Consider the following 18051-nt stretch of genomic DNA (forward strand, 5'->3'; position numbering starts at 1 on the left):
CCGCCACTTATGATATACTAGCAGTGGCGGACGCCCCTAGGAGGCTTGCTCGCCACTGATGGCTTTTTTACGCTCGCCACTGCTAGGCATTCCTGCAGTAGCGATGCACTCGTGCTCCAAAATCTCTTATACAATAATTTCAGATACAAAGAGAGAATAGTCAAAGCTTCATCTTCAAGCATGTCCCTATGTGCTTCGTAGTTGAACTTCAACACCTATACCCGTACCCCCCTCGCGTCGCCTCCCCCTAGGCGACGCCAGGGGCCTCCGAACCCTAGCGCCGCAGGCCTCCTCTCACGCCTCCCTCTGCCGCCGGCGAGGGCCGCGGTAGCGGCGGGCCCGGCGCCGAAGGCACCTGGGCGGGTGGATGCGGCGAGATCTTATCTGAGGCGGCAGGGGCGGCCCTTCTTGTGGGATCCGAAGGCGGCGGCTGGGGCGGCGATCCCTTGCCGTGCGGCGGTGGCCGAAGCGCCATAAGGCGGCGGAGCGGCGGCCTTGAGATGGACGGCGGCGGTGGCAGCGCCCCATCCGACGGGGGTGCCTGATCTGCGCGGAGATGGTGGCGGCGGCGACTGTGGATCCAATGTCCCGATCGGATCCACCGCGGGGCGGCCTTCCGCCGGCCGGCGACGCGTGAAGGGATCGGTGAGGAGATGTTGGATCTCCGCCGGTTTAACGACGGCGGCGTTCGTCTTCGTGGCGAGACTCCGCTCGTTTCCAGCCAACCGCGAGATCGGGATGACGTGGCTTCTGGTGAAAATCGCGCCTGACTACGGTCATGGCGGACGATGGCGGCGTCTCGGACGTCGTTCCCTTCTCGAGGCATCGTTGTTGCAGGTCACGTCAACCTGATCGGAAGGTTCCGGGGAAAACCCTAGAGCTGGGTCTACCGGATCGGACGATGGCGACGTTTCGATGTCGTTCTCCCTCCTGGGGGCATCGTTTTGGAGCAAGTGTTGGCTGGAGGGGACAAGAGGAGGAGCGGCGTGGTATCTGACACGTCGACAACGGCGGGTCTCAGCGGCATGGAGCAGCAGGGTCTCGCCGGTGGGCGTGTGATGATGGACGAGCGCACGATGGTGGCGTTATCTGGCGTCGTGGTGGCGTTGACGACAGCTAGACCGGGCAAGGTATATGCAACAGTACATCACTAAAGATGGATTGGTGGCAGGTGGCTGCGGCGGCCTCATACCCGGCAGGCGTCCTGGTTGAGGAGTGCGCCGGACTGGTGGGCGCCCCATACCCAGCAGGCGTCCTGGTTGGGACCTCATGTCTTAGATGTTAGGTTTGGCTGCGAGGTCTGTTTGGTATTAGGCCCAGACTATCAGCATTACTTCATCAACTGGATATGAGTAGCGACAGATGTTATCTAGACGGTGACTTTAGTCTTATTTTTGTATGACTTTGTAAGGTCTTGTGTAAATAATTAATAGAGTGGCTGAATGCATCGTCCAGATGCAGAGGCCGGAGGTCCTCCTCCATTTCTAAAAAAAGTGGCATGTTTCCCCGCAAAAAAAGGTACGTGTTCTTGTCACGAAACTTGCATGGCAATTTATCCATCTTTACCCACCAAAGTCAACCACACTAAACTAGCGACCTTTTGCTTTATCACGTTGCCGGATCTGCCTAACCATTTCAGTATTCGATGCGTACCCTACCCAATGTGCAGAGATGCGGCAACAAAAGGTCAACCAGACGGACACGACGCAAAACCACTAATGATAGCACACCATCAAATCGTTAACCTAATTATATTGATGTCCACACATCATAGTTTAATTAAATCCTTTGATTTGCAGCACATATGGAGGATACTACGTACTCTAGTACACAAAAGCGTAGGTTCTCGATTCAGTTAGAGTGCTGTGTGAAACTTTTTACTCGCTGTCATGTCCTAAAAAGGTGGAAGTTAGGCCTTAATCCAGTAACTAATAAAGCAGGGCGGGCGACATGGGGAGATGAAGTAGGCAGATATGCCCGCCCAGTTCTAAGTCTAGTCCAGTCACGTCAATTAATCGGCGACCTTAAGCCACCTTGCATGCCTGGCCTCCGGTCATCATCAGCCCGTCAAAATCTAACCAGTCGAAATCAATCAACGGTCGCACATCATCCTCACTTCCTCCATGCTAACTGATTGGTTCTACTTCAATAAAAGAAAAAGAGAAAAACACTGATTGCTAGTACTTCTCTCTGTCAGCAGTCGGCACCATGCAGTTCACTCATCTTGTTTGCTTCATGATTAAGGTGCATCTCCGTTAGCGTCTCGTCTGAATTACATGTAAGATACATACTACTCCCTTCGTCCGGAAATACTTGTCATAAAAATGGATACAAATGGTTGTATCTAGAACTAAAATACATTTAGATACACCCATTCGTTGGACAAGTATTTCTGGACGGAGGAAGTATATACTATGCCCTAACTACGTGCACTTTTTCAGAGAGAAGACCGACGTACGGCGACTTGATTGTGGTGCACTACTTCTTCGCCGAAAAGAGAAGCAACTTGATCATTGTACGCGTGGTCCCCGCTGCACTAATCAGCCTTCACAAGTTACATAGTACGTAATGCGTAGAGTACGAACTCTCCAGAGTGAAACAGAATCTATTTCTTAAACTTGCACCTCAGATGTTGTAGCTACCCTTTGACTTCTGATTTCACTTGCGGGTGGGAATGGATCACTGTGGTACACTAATATTAACGCGTCTAATTTGACGACAAATATGTATGCATGTTCATAATCGTCACAGATGACGTGATCCATTGATCATACACATACGGGAGACTGGAGACAACCCCAATCATCATCTTTCTCGAAATGCCACCCATAGATTTTGTCAAACCCTACTCTGCATATCTCTACATTGATGGCTTGATGTCGCACAAACAAGTAATGTATGATCATGTTGCTTCTGGATAATTGTGTTAAAGTAGACCACGATACGCAAGATCATAAACACCACTAACACATGATATATATTAACAAGGTTCAGCCTAACCCTATGATATCACCAAAGGCTCAGAACAATGACTGTGCACTCCTTCTCAGAGCATCTCCAGCCGTTCGCCCCCCCCCCCCCCCCCCCCCCCCCCGGCGCTTGAAATCCGGCAATAATCTCGGCGTGGGGCTGGTCGGGCTCCCAGGCACCGGCCCTAGGTCGCCCCCAGATGTCGTTTTTTAAAACATAAAATCGGCCAAAACACGTCCAAACGAGGCCATTTCATTGATATTTTACAAAAAATCTTAAAAGCACAAAAAGACACTAAAACGACGCCTAGCCACCGCTGCCGCCCGCCTTCTACATGCCGAGGAGCCTGTAGAACCGGGTGTAGTCGCCACCGTCGTCGTCGTCATCATCGTGGTGCTGGGTTCTGCCGCCGTCCCTGCTGCACCCCTCGCCGGCGTCCCCGATGCGCGGGCGGCTGGACGGTCCCGACGCATCCTCGTCGTCGCTGCCGAGAACGACCACGCCGCCCTCCTCCCGTCCGCGGCGCCGAGCGGCGAATTCCTCGAAGGCCCGGCGTTGGCGTTCCATCTTCTCGCGGACGTAGTCCTCCTTCGCCCACCTGAGGGCGGTCTCGGCGGCGGCGGCCATGGCCTGGTGCTCCTCCTTCACGGGGAGTAAACCCGGCTCGGGCTTCGGCCGGACAAGGTAGAAGGAACAAGGAGACGGGCAGCCGCCCTCGTTGATGACGAGGGCACCACTGCGAGCGCGGCGCCCAAGAGGCGTCTTGGGCGTCTCATGCGGCTCCGGTTGGACGGGGCGAAGCGCCGGCGAGCCGGAGGACATGGAGCCGGAGCCCGATGTCGGTGTCAAAACCGGCGGATCTCGGGTAGGGGGTCCCGAACTGTGCGTCTAAGGCGGATGGTAACAGGAGGCGGGGGACACAATGTTTACCCAGGTTCGGGCCCTCTCGATGGAGGTAATACCCTACTTCCTGCTTGATTGATCTTGATGATATGAGTATTACAAGAGTTGATCTACCACGAGATCGTAGAGGCTAAACCCTAAAAGCTAGCCCATGATTATGATTGTTTTTGTCCTATGGACTAAACCCTCCGGTTTATATAGACACCGGAGGGGGCTAGGGTTACACAGAGTCGGTTACAAGGGAGGAGATCTACATATCCGAATTGCCAAGCTTGCCTTCCACGGAAAGGAGAGTCCCACCCGGACACGGGACGAAGTCTTCAATCTTGTATCTTCATAGTCCAACAGTCCGGCCAAAGTATATAGTCCGGCTGTCCGTGGACCCCCTAATCCGGGACTCCCTCAGTAGCCCCTGAACCAGGCTTCAATGACGACGAGTCCGGCGCGCAGATTGTCTTCGGCATTGCAAGGCGGGTTCCTCCTCCGAGTACTCCATAAAAGATTTTGAACACAAAAATCGTGTCCGGCTCTGCAAAACAAATTCCACATACCACCGTAGAGAGTACAATATCCCACAAATCTAATCTGCTGACAATTTCATAGCGTGACATCACGCCATGGCCGGTCATTACGAACCGTTTTTCCCAGCCTGCCACTGCACGTGTTGCGAGGCGGTTTTCTTGGCACGTCTTGTCGGCGCAGAGATCGTGTCCCCTTATCACAGGATTCTCATCAATACGGGTGTGGGTCCAATCGTGCCTGCTGGTATGACTCCTCGATTTTAGGCAAGTTCCAAACGGCCACGCGGAGGACGCTTGATATTCACCCTCTCTATAGAGGGGCCAAGGCCTGTCCTTTTCTTCTCGCGCTCGATCCTTCCCTTCCCCCACCTCGAATTCCAACATCCAAGGCTCAGGCTAAGTGCTTCGGACCTTCAATCATGTCCGGATCCAACCTTCAAGGCCGGTGGATGGCCTCCTCTGTCACGGAGGAGGACATCAAGAAGCTAAGAGAAGCCCGGTATCTGACCGCCGAAATCTCGCACAGGCTGCCTGCTCAAGGGCAGGTCACCCCCACTCCCGAACCCAACGAGAGTGTCGTATTTGTTTCCCACTTCCTCTGAGGGCTAGGCTTTAGTCTTGGTCCCTTTGTTAGAAGGCTTATGTTCTATTACGGGCTCGATTTCCATGATCTAGCTCCGGATTCCATCCTTCACATCTCGTCGTTCATCGTCGTGTGTGAGGCCTTCCTCCGCATCACCCCACACTTCGGCTTATGGCTCAAGACCTTCAATGTGAAGCCGAAGATGATCAATGGGCGAGACGCAGAATGCGGAGGTGCCATAATAAGCAAAGGCGCCGATGCTCCATGGCCAAAGGGTTCCTTCCCGGAGATGTCCAACTTATGGCAGCGGGAGTGGTTTTACATCACAGCTCCCCGAAGTACTAAGTGGGTAGCTGCCCCCGCCTTCCGTTCGGGCCCCCGCCACAACTGGCGTCATGGGTTAACAAGGGGCTGGACTGGGGGCCAGTTAATGCCGTGCTGACATTGCAGAGTCGCATCCGAGATCTTCTCAAGAGAGATGTCAGCCTTGTCAAGGTAATGCAAGTCATGCTAGTTCGTCGGGTCCTGCCATGCCAACGTCGACCTCTCCCTATGTGGGAGTTCAACCCGGAAGGACCGTGAACTATTCAGCAATTCTTCGGCGTGACGCTCGAAGAGATGTATGGATTGTTCTTCGGATCACGAATAAAGTGTCCGGACACCACCGAGGATGCGGGTCTGAACTGCAATCGCCCAGATACCCACGTAAGTAATTCTGCGGCCGAACATGCTGTCTTTTTATTTGTCACAACATCATTCTGAAAAAATAGCTCTTTGACCAGGACTGGATAAAAGGGGAAGATGATCAGGTGTTCGGCCCCCCTTCCCGAAGGCTCACCAGATCCTGTACTAGCCAGGATGCTTGAGCACGTACCTTATCAAGTGCCATCAGAGGAAGATAAAGGGAGGAATAAAGAAGCCGAAAGCGGGCCTCACGCATTACTCATCCAAACCGGGGGAATTAGTGTCTCCGCGAAGGAGAATAATCGGGGAGAAGAATCTAAAATTCCCTCTCCCCAAGGAAGCAAAAGGACCGCCTCTGAAGACTTGGAAGTGAGGGTTTCCAAACGAGGGAAGAAACCTTCGCCAGGGGGCCCTGCCCCGAAGGGCATCCTTACCGCACAGTGCCCGCAAGGGGATCAGCCCTGCACCGAGCTGTAAGTGACACTACTAGGAAACGGCCTGCTAGTGGCGCACCTGTTTTGCCTACTAATGGCGCACTACAGGTGCGCCACTAGCACCACGCCATTAGATTTTATTACTAATGGTGCACCACAGGTGCGCCATTAGTATACCAGATACTAATGGCGCACCATGTAGTGCGCTATTAGTAGACCATACGGTGCGCCATTAGAATGGCTCCCAGGGGGCCATATTTAACTATTGTCTCTAGCTTACTAATGGCGCACTTGTTGCTGATGCGCCACTAGTGTGCATTTTGCAGTGCGCCACTAAAGTTCTGGGTGGTGCGCCACTAGTATGAATATTAGGGATTTTTTCTTTTCTGATATTTGCACAGGTTACAAAACATATTACTGCACAGAATATAGACAGCACAACATATAAATAGCAGAGTTATCGAATACAATAGATTAGTCTCCGAATACAATTCATCATATTAGTCTCCGAATTCAAAAGACCGAACAAAGTTAGAACATTACAAGTCTCGAAACCGCGAGTAGCGAGTTTGTCTTCACATTACAAGTCGATATCGATCATCTAAACTACCATCACATAGTAGAGAGCTGCGGTCATCACGATTAGCATCATCGCGATGAAACTGGTCTTCATCCGGTTCCTCCTCCGCTCCCTCCTCTCTCCCGCTAGATAGCGCGCGTATCTAGCTTCCGCCTCCGCCCTAGTGGTGTACCCTTTGTAACTGTTACCGCTGAAACGGTGAACCTGTCTCCGACACTCCACCCAGTCGTCGTAGACTCCGGGAACCTTACCCTTGTGCACGACATACGATGGCATCTCTATGCACTAGCCAAACAAAAAGTTAGTAGCAATTCACAGACAATACATAAGCAATATATAAGTATGCAACAAAAGGATCGGAAGAGAAAAGCAACACATTAATAGCACGATTCATGGTCCTACTAATAAATAGCATCGATTACATATAAGTTGAACGACTGTCCAAACCAAAGAGACATACAAGTTCATTAAAGTTTAATATTCCAACATGAGCCAATCGACATTTCAGAACTACATAGCATCACTACTTTCGACTCGACTCAGGGACCGGAGCGTGGATGAAGTCGCCGTCTTTCGTGATGGTCAAGAAATCGCGGGCGTTGTCAGCCTGCATTTGTAGCGTTGTTTCTATCTCATTGTTGGACGGTTGATGTCTGAGATAGAACTGCCCCGAGGTACGAAGGACATCTTGATGGATGATTTTCGCAAACTCCGACTGGATGCGAAAGAATTCTTGTCTGATGTCCGCGTCCTGGATTGCCGACAAGCGTGCGGCCCAATCTTTGAGATTACTTGGTAGCAGAAGGTGATTATGGTCCCGTACGATCGCCCGCATGTGATGTAGGGCGTAGTAGGCATCCTTCTGACCGCCAGGCGGCTGCTTGACGCAGGAGAACGTCGTATTGTGGCTGAAGATGTGCTTGCCGTACCTACGAACTGGCCTGTTGAAGGTGCCTCCAGATCTGGCGTAGCCGGGGAGAACATCATCAAGAACTTTCTTGATATTTGTGTAGTCTTTCTTCGACTGACGGTCCGGGTCGAAATACGTTGCCATGGAATATTTTGGGCTAAAGAGGATGAGTGTGCAATGTGTGTCACTGCACAAAACACGGAATGTTAGAAAAAAAAGAACGATCGAAATCTAAGAAATCATATGTTACGGGGCGGTGAGGGGATGACTTACTCGGGAAAATAAGGCACGAGGAAGTTATCCTTATCTGGGTTTGCCAGAATGACGCCTTCGAGGTATGAACTCGCGACTTGCCGGTCCCCAGCGCTGCCCAAGATCTTGGCACGCATGTAGAAGGGGTCGACTATCACGATGTCCGGGGTCTTGTCTCTAATGATCCGCATCTCCATACTCAGCGAAAATAGCCGAACGAAGGTGTAGTGCAGCGGATGAAGGTTAAACATAGTGAAGATGTCATCAAACCGCAGGACGATCGTACCCCCGATGGCGCTATCCACAAAGCCCTTGCCCTCTGGCACCTTGGCCACGAAAACCGGGTATGCCATATCATTCTCGGAGAGATGCCGCTTCTCCAATGAAAGAACACAGTCATGCAGACTCCGCATAGCACCGGTTGCAGCATTGAGCAGATTAGTCGGTAGCATCGGCCTACCCGCCACATGCACCCTCCTCGAGATATCCTCAGGTGAAGGTGGCCCGTCCTGAGCACGGATCGTACTCGGTGCCGGCTGGCTCGCACCGCCCTTGTTATTCTTTCGTTTCCGTCCCTTCTTCCTCATCTCCTATAATGGGATCGAGTTCTGCTCAGAGACCGCCTTCTTGAGTGTGCTGGGGCTGATAATATTCCGCACCTCGGCTATCTGAGGCTCGGTGAAGGCGGCAGCTGGAGGCGTCTCCTGAGAACTGAACGCCCGATGACGCCTGTTGCAATTGGGTTTCTCCGCGGTACCAGCTCGATCGCGGTCGTCTTTTTCAGGGTTGGGTTCTTGAGAAGGAGGCCCGAAGAATTCGTCACCGTACCCATGTTCGGCAAAGTACTTATCGACGTTGGTAAATGTACCGTCATCGTCGTCATCGTCGTCCTGATCCTGTGCCATATGCATGTCCAGATCCTGTGCCATAGGGATGTCCGGCATGTTCGCTAGCGTTGCGGCGGTCTTGCCATGGCTTGGCGCCGGCACGACTGACGGTGTTGTCTGTGGGGTGGTGTCCCCCGCTCCCAAACGAATCTGTCTCTTCGGCCAAAGCAGGGGCCAGCTTACGCAGGCGCTGAGGGTCATCACATCATCTTCGTCGGCCCCAGCGGGTCGAACCGGAGGTAACAACTCGTCGCAGCCTGGCAGCACCCGAACCAGTTCAACCCTATACACAGTGGGTGGCATCGGATTACCGTGGAACACGGGGTTGCCTGGTTGAACGATTCTGCCCTTGGCGACATCGATCAACTCGCCGCCCACGAAGTGCAGGAGAGTGCATGGAACGTCGGCGGCGCCCTGCGAAAACATGTAGGGCGTCAGGGATGCCCAGTCAAAGGCAAGGAGATGAAGTCATCGGCCGAGAGGCTTAGTTACCGTGATGGCGTCGAGCTCGGCTAATGTCGAGGCTCCGCCAACGGCGGGCGTGCAACTGACGGAGGGGCCGCTTGCTGCCGAGGTGCCGGCCGGCGTACACCCGGGTGCATTAAGCTCCAATGCCTGTGCCGGCGCCGGCGACACCAATACCGCCTCCGCCGGAGACACCAATGGCGCCGCCTGCGTGTTGTGCGAGTTGCTGGCCGTGAAGCTGGGAACCGGGGGCGGCCCCTGTTGGCCGCCCGCAATCCACGTGCAGCCCCTCAATCAAGCTAGGCACAATGGCGGTGAGCGTCGTTCCCAGTTGTTGTTGCACTTGCTCTTGGACAATCTCCGGAATCCGCGCCACTTGTGCCTTGAGTTCTTGAACCTCGCGCGACTAGCTTTCCGAGCTGGTCTTTTTCTCCTTTCGCCCACCAGCGTTATAGTATGACGACCATTTTGTGGACAAGCCTTTGCCGGCAACACGACCAGCTGACGACGGCTTACTGAGCTTATCCTTGTTTTTCATTATGTTCAACGCCCTATTTAGAGTGTTGTCCCAAGCTGGGGAGCTCTGAGACGACCCCGCGCTACTGCTTTCAGTCTCCTGCGGAAGGAATGTGAAGCATTTAGAAATTTGGCTTCATTAACTAGAATGCAACCATATATGTAGCTAATTACGCGGGGGCGTATTCCTTACCAGAACTTTCTCAAGCGCCTTGGTCTTCGGATCCGTGGTAAGCTCCTTTGTTACTGGGTCCTCCTTGTACCGGGCCCTGACATAGTTCCTGGTCTGCTTCTCACGGTATTTCTCGAAGCGGGGCGGTAGGCCTTGCTCGGCACGCTCCGCGTCCTCCTTGTCCCATATAGGTTCCGCCACTCTCTAACCGCCGGGACTGAGTTTGTGGACCCCTAAGTTCAAGTCCCGCATCTCTTTCCCCCACTGACTTGATTCCTTGGATGCGCCGCTCTCGCACTTGATCTTGAACTCCTTGTAGTCATCTTCGCTGATCGAAGGATTTTTCGCCTTGATCTTCTCATAACTATCACCTTTGTTAATCATTCTCTTCACCGCGCTTCTCCAAGTAGACAGGACCGTGCTCATCTTCGTGAGGGCGGCACTGTTCACTTTATTCCCTGAGAGGCGTGTGTTTGCAAAGTCAGCGGGGAACTTGTATCGTTCGTGCAGCTTCGTGAAGAGGAGGTTGCGCAAATTCCCTCGGTCCTTATGCCTTAGGTTCTCGGTATTTATCGAGACGGTGCTCCGGAGAATGCACCCGAGCTGAACCGAGTACCCCTTGACTAATTCTTTGGGCGCCATTGGATCCCCGTCGCAGTTCACTTCAGTAAATTCCTCCTTGACGGTGCCGAGCACGTTCGGGCGCCGGTCCTTCCGTTGCCTCTTCGTTTGGCTGACATCTGTGCGTGCGCTGCCATCATCAGTGGTGGCATCCTCGGCGGCACCATAAGTGGTGTCATCCCCGACGCCACTAGGGGTTGTGTAGTCAGGATCGGTGTCTTCCGCGGCGTCCTCATAGCGGTGAGGTTCTTCCTCCATCTGCTGGGACAGCTCCCAGAATGCCTTGCCGCCCGAACCGCCGGCCTCATCGTTGTGGGCCATGTTTCGCTCTAAATAGGAAAAAAGTTTGGTCAAAAAGTTGGTTATTGTCAAGGAACAAGATCATGGTCTCATCATTTAGGATTTGTCGACACCGAGGCATCCTAAAAGCTAAGCTTTTATCATTTAGGGTTTGTCGATGCCGAGGCACCCTAAAAGCCTAAGCTTTCATCATTTAGCTTTTTATCGACACCGAGGCACCCTAAAAGCTAAGGTTTTATAATTTAGGGTTTGTCGACGCTGAGGCACCCTAAATGCTAAGTTAAGTTTTCATCATTTAGGGTTTATCAACGCCGAGGCACCCTAGGTTGACTGATATATATGGGTATCTTCTAATAATATACCCTATCAAGAAAAGGGAAGGAGAATTCTAAGTTGGGCCTAATCACTTGGCTCTATTGCCACCTATGGTTTAATGCAGCAAGAATAAAGGGGCAGTTGATCCTACTTAATTAAGTACTAAGATACCCCGGCCCATGCATTAGTCGCAAGTACCCCATATGTCCTATTTTTAGCAAAGTCATGCTAAAATTCACGGAAAATTTCAGCATGACCTTTGCTGAAAACAGGACATATGGAGTACCCGAATTTGCCGGAACGGTAGTTAATCGACATTCCGGCAAACTCAAGGGCCTCTCGGGGTACCTGCAAAATCATCACGACACGATGGTCGGAGACAAAACCCAGCAAACTAGCACCACAATGTGCCTCTACTTTCATATGGATGAAAAGGCCACAGACCATATGGTCCTCTGCTTTCATATGGACAAAAAGCAGGTCAACTTATGTGAGCTTCCATTCCAGATCTAATAGCAGCAAGTTGTGCACTTGTACTTGCAGGCTAAGAGCTTTGAGATTTTAGTTGGCCAGGTAAACATCGAATTGTCCCCTAAAGTTCATATATGCTACTATGAAACCGTTTCAATAGAGGTTCTGAATTTCGATGTCTTAAAATTATCATCATTTTCATGTGGGAAAAATCTTAAAGTTATATGGTGAGATGCTTAATTAAGAGAAAACTCAATTTTTATGGTATCTGTGGCAGAACTTGTCGAATTGTGTAGTCCAAGTGGCTAGCTACCTTCAAGAAAAGAAATCTGCAGTGGCACATCTGCTCTCTGAATGCATTGGCAAGAAACAAAACAACACCTAGTACCATCCATCTGCTATGGCCGTTTCATGCAGTTTAACTAAGCACTAACAGGTAATTATATAACAGAAAACTTGGCGCCTGTCACTTAGCTTGGGCAAGCAACATACCTCGTCCTCTTGGTTAGTCCAAACAAGCTGTATGCTGAGCCTCAACTCACCACCTGCACATTTTACAGCATCCATGAAACGAAAAACTAAACATAATTGTCAACCAACAAAACCAAAACACAAACAGGACTTCAAATTTTAGCACGATCAGGAAGAAAAACAAGGTTTTCAACTACTATATTCAGTTTCATGGCATCAGTTGAACAGTTGAAAAAGAACAAGCTTCATTTAAATTTCTTGCTGCTAACAAACATAACTAATGTCAGTACTCAAAAAATAGAGTGACCACACAGGGAACAAACAAACTATTCACTTTTTATTTCTTCCGAATTTGACCAGACAGAGAACAACGAGACTACATTCAGTATGAAACATGACTACTCCAAAAAACAGAGTTTCAGAATTAAAACTCTATACTTTTTCTTTCTTCAGATTTTGACACTGACAATGAACAAACAAACTGACGAAAATCACATCCTTCCTATCATTCACTTTTCACATCCTACACTTCTCACATCTCAAAACTCTAACGATCACCTGCTACTTTGAACACCTGCTCATGGCATGATCGCCCGACCCAACGTCTGCAAGAAAGCACAGGCTACTTTGAGCACCTGCTCATGGCGTCCCCGAGTGTAGTGGAGGCGCGGTCGCGGTGCGGTGAGCGCGCCTGGGCGGGGCCAGGGCGCGGCCAGGGGCCGAGGGGAGCACGGCCACGGGGGGCGGCAACCAGGAGCTGGGGCGCGGTGGTGCGACAGTCTACGGCGATGAAATCGAAGGGGGGAGGGAAATGGGAACCGGTGCAGCTCACCGAGAGGAAGACGATGGCGAGCTCGTGCGGGGCCGAGGTTGACGAGGTGACGCGGATCGACGGTGAGGCCGCGGTGGTCGGAGGTGGAAGAAGACCTCGATCCACGGTGAGCTCCTGGACTCCTTGGTGGGGTGCGGGGACGACGGTGGTCGCGGGGACTATGCGGTGACGGCTCTTCTTCCGCTTCGGCTCTGCTTCCCCGAGGAAGAAGAGGCGAAGGGGGTGGAGGGGAGGACCGGGCAGCCGGGCGAGGGCGGCCGGGCGAGGGCCTCACCTCGAACGGGACGGAGATGGTGGGGGCGGAAGGGCTCGTCGCCGCCGGGGCGAGGGTCGGAGCGAGGGAGGCGGCGGGGGCGCGGGGGCGGCGGCGGCACAGTACGGGTCGGGGCAGCTGTGGGCGGGTCGGGGCAGCTGTGGGCGGGTGAGAGAGATGGGGAAGATAGAAATTTTTTTAGTGGGGGGGAGGGTTAGCAATGGCACACCCCCGAGCGGTGCGCCATTAGAATTTTTTTGATAGCAATGGCGCATCCACACGCAGTGCGCCATTAGAAATCTTTTTTTGTATAGCAATGGCGCATCCCATAGAGGTGCGCCATTAGTAATCTTTTTTTTGAATAGCAATGGCGCACCCCAGAGAGGTGCGCCATTAGTAATCTTTTTTTGTCTAGCAATGGCGCTCGGGGGGGGGGGAGGGAGGGAGAACCGAGCGAGGAGACATGGGAGGGTGCGGTGGGTCGGCGGCGGCGGTGGAGCGGGGAGGGTGCGGGGGGTCGGCGGCGGCGGTGGAGCGGGGAAGGGTGCGGGGGGTCGGCGGCGGCGGTGGGGCGGGGGAGGGTGCGGTGGGTGCTCGGCGGCGGTGGAGCGGGGAAGGGTGCGGGGGGTCGGCGGCGGCAGTGGAGCGGGGGAGGGTGGGGGGGTGCTCGGCGGCGAGGGGGATCTGGCGAGGGGGGATAGCGATCGAGATGGAGGGGGATCGAGATCGAGTGTCCTCATGAATATTCAATATTTTTTCAAATTGAATATGAAAAAATATCATCAAATTTGAAAAAATATTCATGAATTCAAAAAGTGCCCATGAAATTTAAAAATATTCATGAGTTCAAAAAATATTAAGAAATTCAATACTTTTTGTGAGTTAGAAATTCAATACCATAATAAACATAAATAAATATTCATGAGGACACTAGAATAGAAGAAATATGATTTCAATATGTCGAAATACAATCGAGAAATGAAGGCTACAATTTAAATACAATCGATCTTAGCTAGCTATCTATTCACAATCTTCTTGCCCTTATTTTTCGTAAATGGAGTTCTTCTCTTGAACGGACGTCCTTTAGGTAGGGTGGTCCTGCTTCTTCTTGTGGTGTATGCTCGTACTTCATCGTCGTCGTCATGTTCCATCTTCGGGTTGCCGTACTTGTCGAAGTCTTGCTCATTGGCGACTCCATCCATTCCGATGATCTTCCTTTTGCCTCTCCTCACGACAACACGACTGGGCTTTGACAGGTCGGTAATGAAGAAGCATTGGTCCACTTGGGAAGTCAGTACCCATGGCTCATTTTTCGCGGTGACGTTTGCGCCCGCGGTCTTGGATTTGGCTTTGGGTATAACCATGGTGGTGAAATACCAGTCTTCTTTTAGGACGCTCTTGGCCCATCTGACACGGAACATCGGGACCTTCTCTCCAGCGTAGCTCAGCTCCCAAATCTCCTCGATCCTTCCGTAGTATCTGTCCTTGTCGTTACCGGTGTAGGATTCCATCGCTACCCCGGAGTTCTGATAACCATCGCTCTTCATGTCCTTTCCCTCGGTGTAGAATGTGTAGCCGTTGATATCGTACGCCTCATACGTCATCAGGTTGTGCTCGGCGCCCTGTAACAAGGCGAATATGAGTTGTTCTTCCACGGAAGAATCCTCATGTAAAGGGTACGACAAAAGCTTCTGCTTGAACCAACGCGTCAAACATGAGTTGTGCTCTTTGATTATATCTCCGTCCGTCCTCTGTTGGCCTCGGTCATTGTACGTCTTCTCAGTAAAGGTTTTGTGCTCTACCACCCAAGGATCGACCACGTCTATGTGTTGTAGCGCGACTAGGTTTGCTCTTTCAAAGTCGGCGAGTCGACCCTCGAAGTCGACATGCATTTCGCGGCGACCCTCACGGTGACCCCATCCAGCGAGCCTGCCGAGGTGCCTGTTGACGGGCAGACCAACGGGGTTCTCGATGCCTAGATAATTCGTGCAGTAGGAGATGCACTCTTCGGTCAGAAAGCCCCTGGCTATGCTTCCCTCTGGACGTGACATGTTGCGAACGTATCCTTTGATGACACCATTCATCCTTTCGAATGGCATCATGCTGTGCAGGAACGTCGGCCCGAGTTGGATGATATCCTCCACAATATGGACCAGCAGATGCACCATAACGTCGAAGAATGCGGGCGGGAAGTACATCTCAAGCTCGCATAGTATCACCACGATCTCTTCCTGTAGCCTTCTGAATTGCCTCACGCCAACCGACTTCTGAGAGATGACGTCGAAAAAGTTGCATAGGCCAAATAGCGTTTCACGGACGTGCGCGTCCATGATCCCACGGATTGCAACTGGAAGTATCTGCGTCGTCAGCATGTGACAGTTGTGAGACTTCATCCCGCTGAACTTCTGCTTCGCTGAGTCTAGGTATCTGCTTATCTTCCCCGCGTAACCGTAAGGAAGTTTTACTCCTATGAGGCAGGTGAAAAACTGATCGATCTCCTCCTGACTTAGAGTGAAGCACGCGGGAGGGAAGTCATTTCCGGTCTTCTTGGCCTTTTTGCCTTTGCGATGACTTTCCGTGTCCTGCTTCACCTCATCATCATCATCATTAGCGTGAAGCTCCTTCCTGATGCCCATTGATTTCAAGTCTGCCCTTGCTTTTGGCCCATCTTTGGTCCTCTCTGGCATGTTGAGCAGGATACCAAGCAGACTCTCGCACACGTTCTTCGTGATATGCATGACATCAAGGCTGTGAGGCACACGGTGGATCTTCCAGTACGGCAAGTCCCAGAAAACAGACCACGTTTTCCATACCTTCAGCAGCGGCTCTTGCGCCTTTCGCTTCTTTCCCGGCTCTGGCGCCTTTTGCTTCTTTCCCGGCAGTGGGCAATCTTTCCAATTTTTCAACAGCTCGTCTATTTCCTCGCCGCTCCTCGTACGCGGGCGTCTTCGGTTTCGGTTTCACCATCGAACAGATCCTTGCGTTTCCTCCATGAGTCATCGTCGCGAAGCCACCTTCGATGTCCCATGAACACGGTTTTCGAAGACCCGGGATCTCTATCTAGCTGGCGATACGTTGTGTCATCCATGCACCTGACGCATCCAGAAAATCCGTGGACCACCTACCCCGCGAGATATCCGTAACCGAGATAGTCGTGCACCGTCGTGAGCAGTGCGGCTCTCATAGGGAAATATTCTTTCTCTGCGGCGTCCCACGTATTGGCTAGTGTTTTCCACAGCGTGTCTAGCTCCTCTTTCAGCAGCCCCAAATACAGATTGATGTCGTTCCTTGGTTGTTTCGGCCCTTCAATTAGCATACTCATGTGAATGTACTTCCTCTTCATGCACAACCAGGGGGAAGGTTGTACATCCACATAAACACAGGCCAGGTGCTATGTGTGCTTCTCTGGCTGCCAAATGGATTGACTCCATCGGTGCTCGCGCCCAGCACGATGTTCCTTGGATCGTTCCCAAATTCTAGGTGTTCGAAGTTCAACACCAGCACACGGTGCGCCATTCGTATTTTTGGAAAAAAGAAAAAAAATTGTTAGTAGTGGCGCACCATGGTTGTGGTGCGCCATTAGTGTCTATCACACTAATGGCGCACCAGCACACGGTGCGCCACTGCTATATAGTAGTGGCGCACCGCATGTCTGGTGCGCCATTAGTGTCCATATTATCTATAGCCCTTTTCCTAGTAGTGTGAACAAAAGTACTTTTGGTAAATATATCCTGCTTCATCTCCGAGGACAATAACTGAGACGTATGTCTTGCAGTTCGGATCGTAGCCCTTCTCGACAGAGTTCATCTTCTTGGGATCTTCTTTCGGAGATGATGGAGAGCGAAACGCCTCCCCCTGTCTCCCCGCCTCATGAGGCGGACGACCCTGAGGTGTCGTCACGGAGGATTTCTCCTGATCCGCCAAGGCCAGAAGGTAACCCTTCGGCCACCCGAAGTCCGGAGTATTCGGCTCCTAAGGGAGAGCAACAGAAAGAGTCCTATTCCTGGTATAGTAGATGCTATCACACATACAGTCATACTCAATTCGATGGAATTGTTTGATCTTAAAGGGGAGAAAAATACCCCTGTGATACGCCTTCCTTCACCTATTTCTAGATTGATGGACTGTCCGGTGCACGACCGGACACACTGATGTGTCTTCTGGAGCAAGCGGCTATCTCAGAGGCGCATCGTACTTTAATGGGTATGGTGGTTGAGAGGATTTCATCCGCCAAAAGTGGGTTGCATGAAGCTTTTATGAGCCTGCTAAGAGGCTTTGAGGTACGCAAAGTAATATATTTTTTTTTGACGGTACCGCACACGCTAGGTGTGCCCTATACAGATAGTAGCCCCTGAGACTCTGGTTGCTGTCCAAAGGCGGCAAACAGAGGATCATAGTCCCAGGTAATGATCAGGCTGCTTTCATGTGCAGGCGGCTGAGGGTCCGGTGGCTGGCCGGACTGGTGAGTTTGCCGAACTGAGGCGGCAGATGCCGACATTGTGCTTGTAAACAAGCGGCTTGACGAGGCACAGGGTATGTATTTTCCGGTGGTTAACAGATATTAAGAGGAGCATGATGCTAGTATCTATAATATGTGACTGCAGATGGAGCTGCCGCCGTGGAGACCCTTCGGGCGGAGCTTTCCCGAGCCAAGGAACAAACCAGGAGAAGTGATGCGGCCGCCCTCAAGGCGGCCGAAGAGTTAAGAGCCGAACAGGCTGCTCATCGCCAGAGCGAAGATAAAATAGCCAAGATGGCTGTTGAGCTGAAGGATGCCGCCGACCGGTATGAGCGTCTTGAAAAGGAAAGCCAAGCGAAAGCGGCGGACCTGAAGGAAGCCATGGTAGCAGCCAAGGAAACCCGCTCCAAAATCAGAGCGGCGAAGGAGGAGCTTCGTCAAGCCGGAGATAT

This window comes from Aegilops tauschii, chromosome 2 (assembly GCF_002575655.3).
Source record: "Aegilops tauschii subsp. strangulata cultivar AL8/78 chromosome 2, Aet v6.0, whole genome shotgun sequence".
Classification (NCBI taxonomy): Eukaryota; Viridiplantae; Streptophyta; class Magnoliopsida; order Poales; family Poaceae; genus Aegilops; species Aegilops tauschii.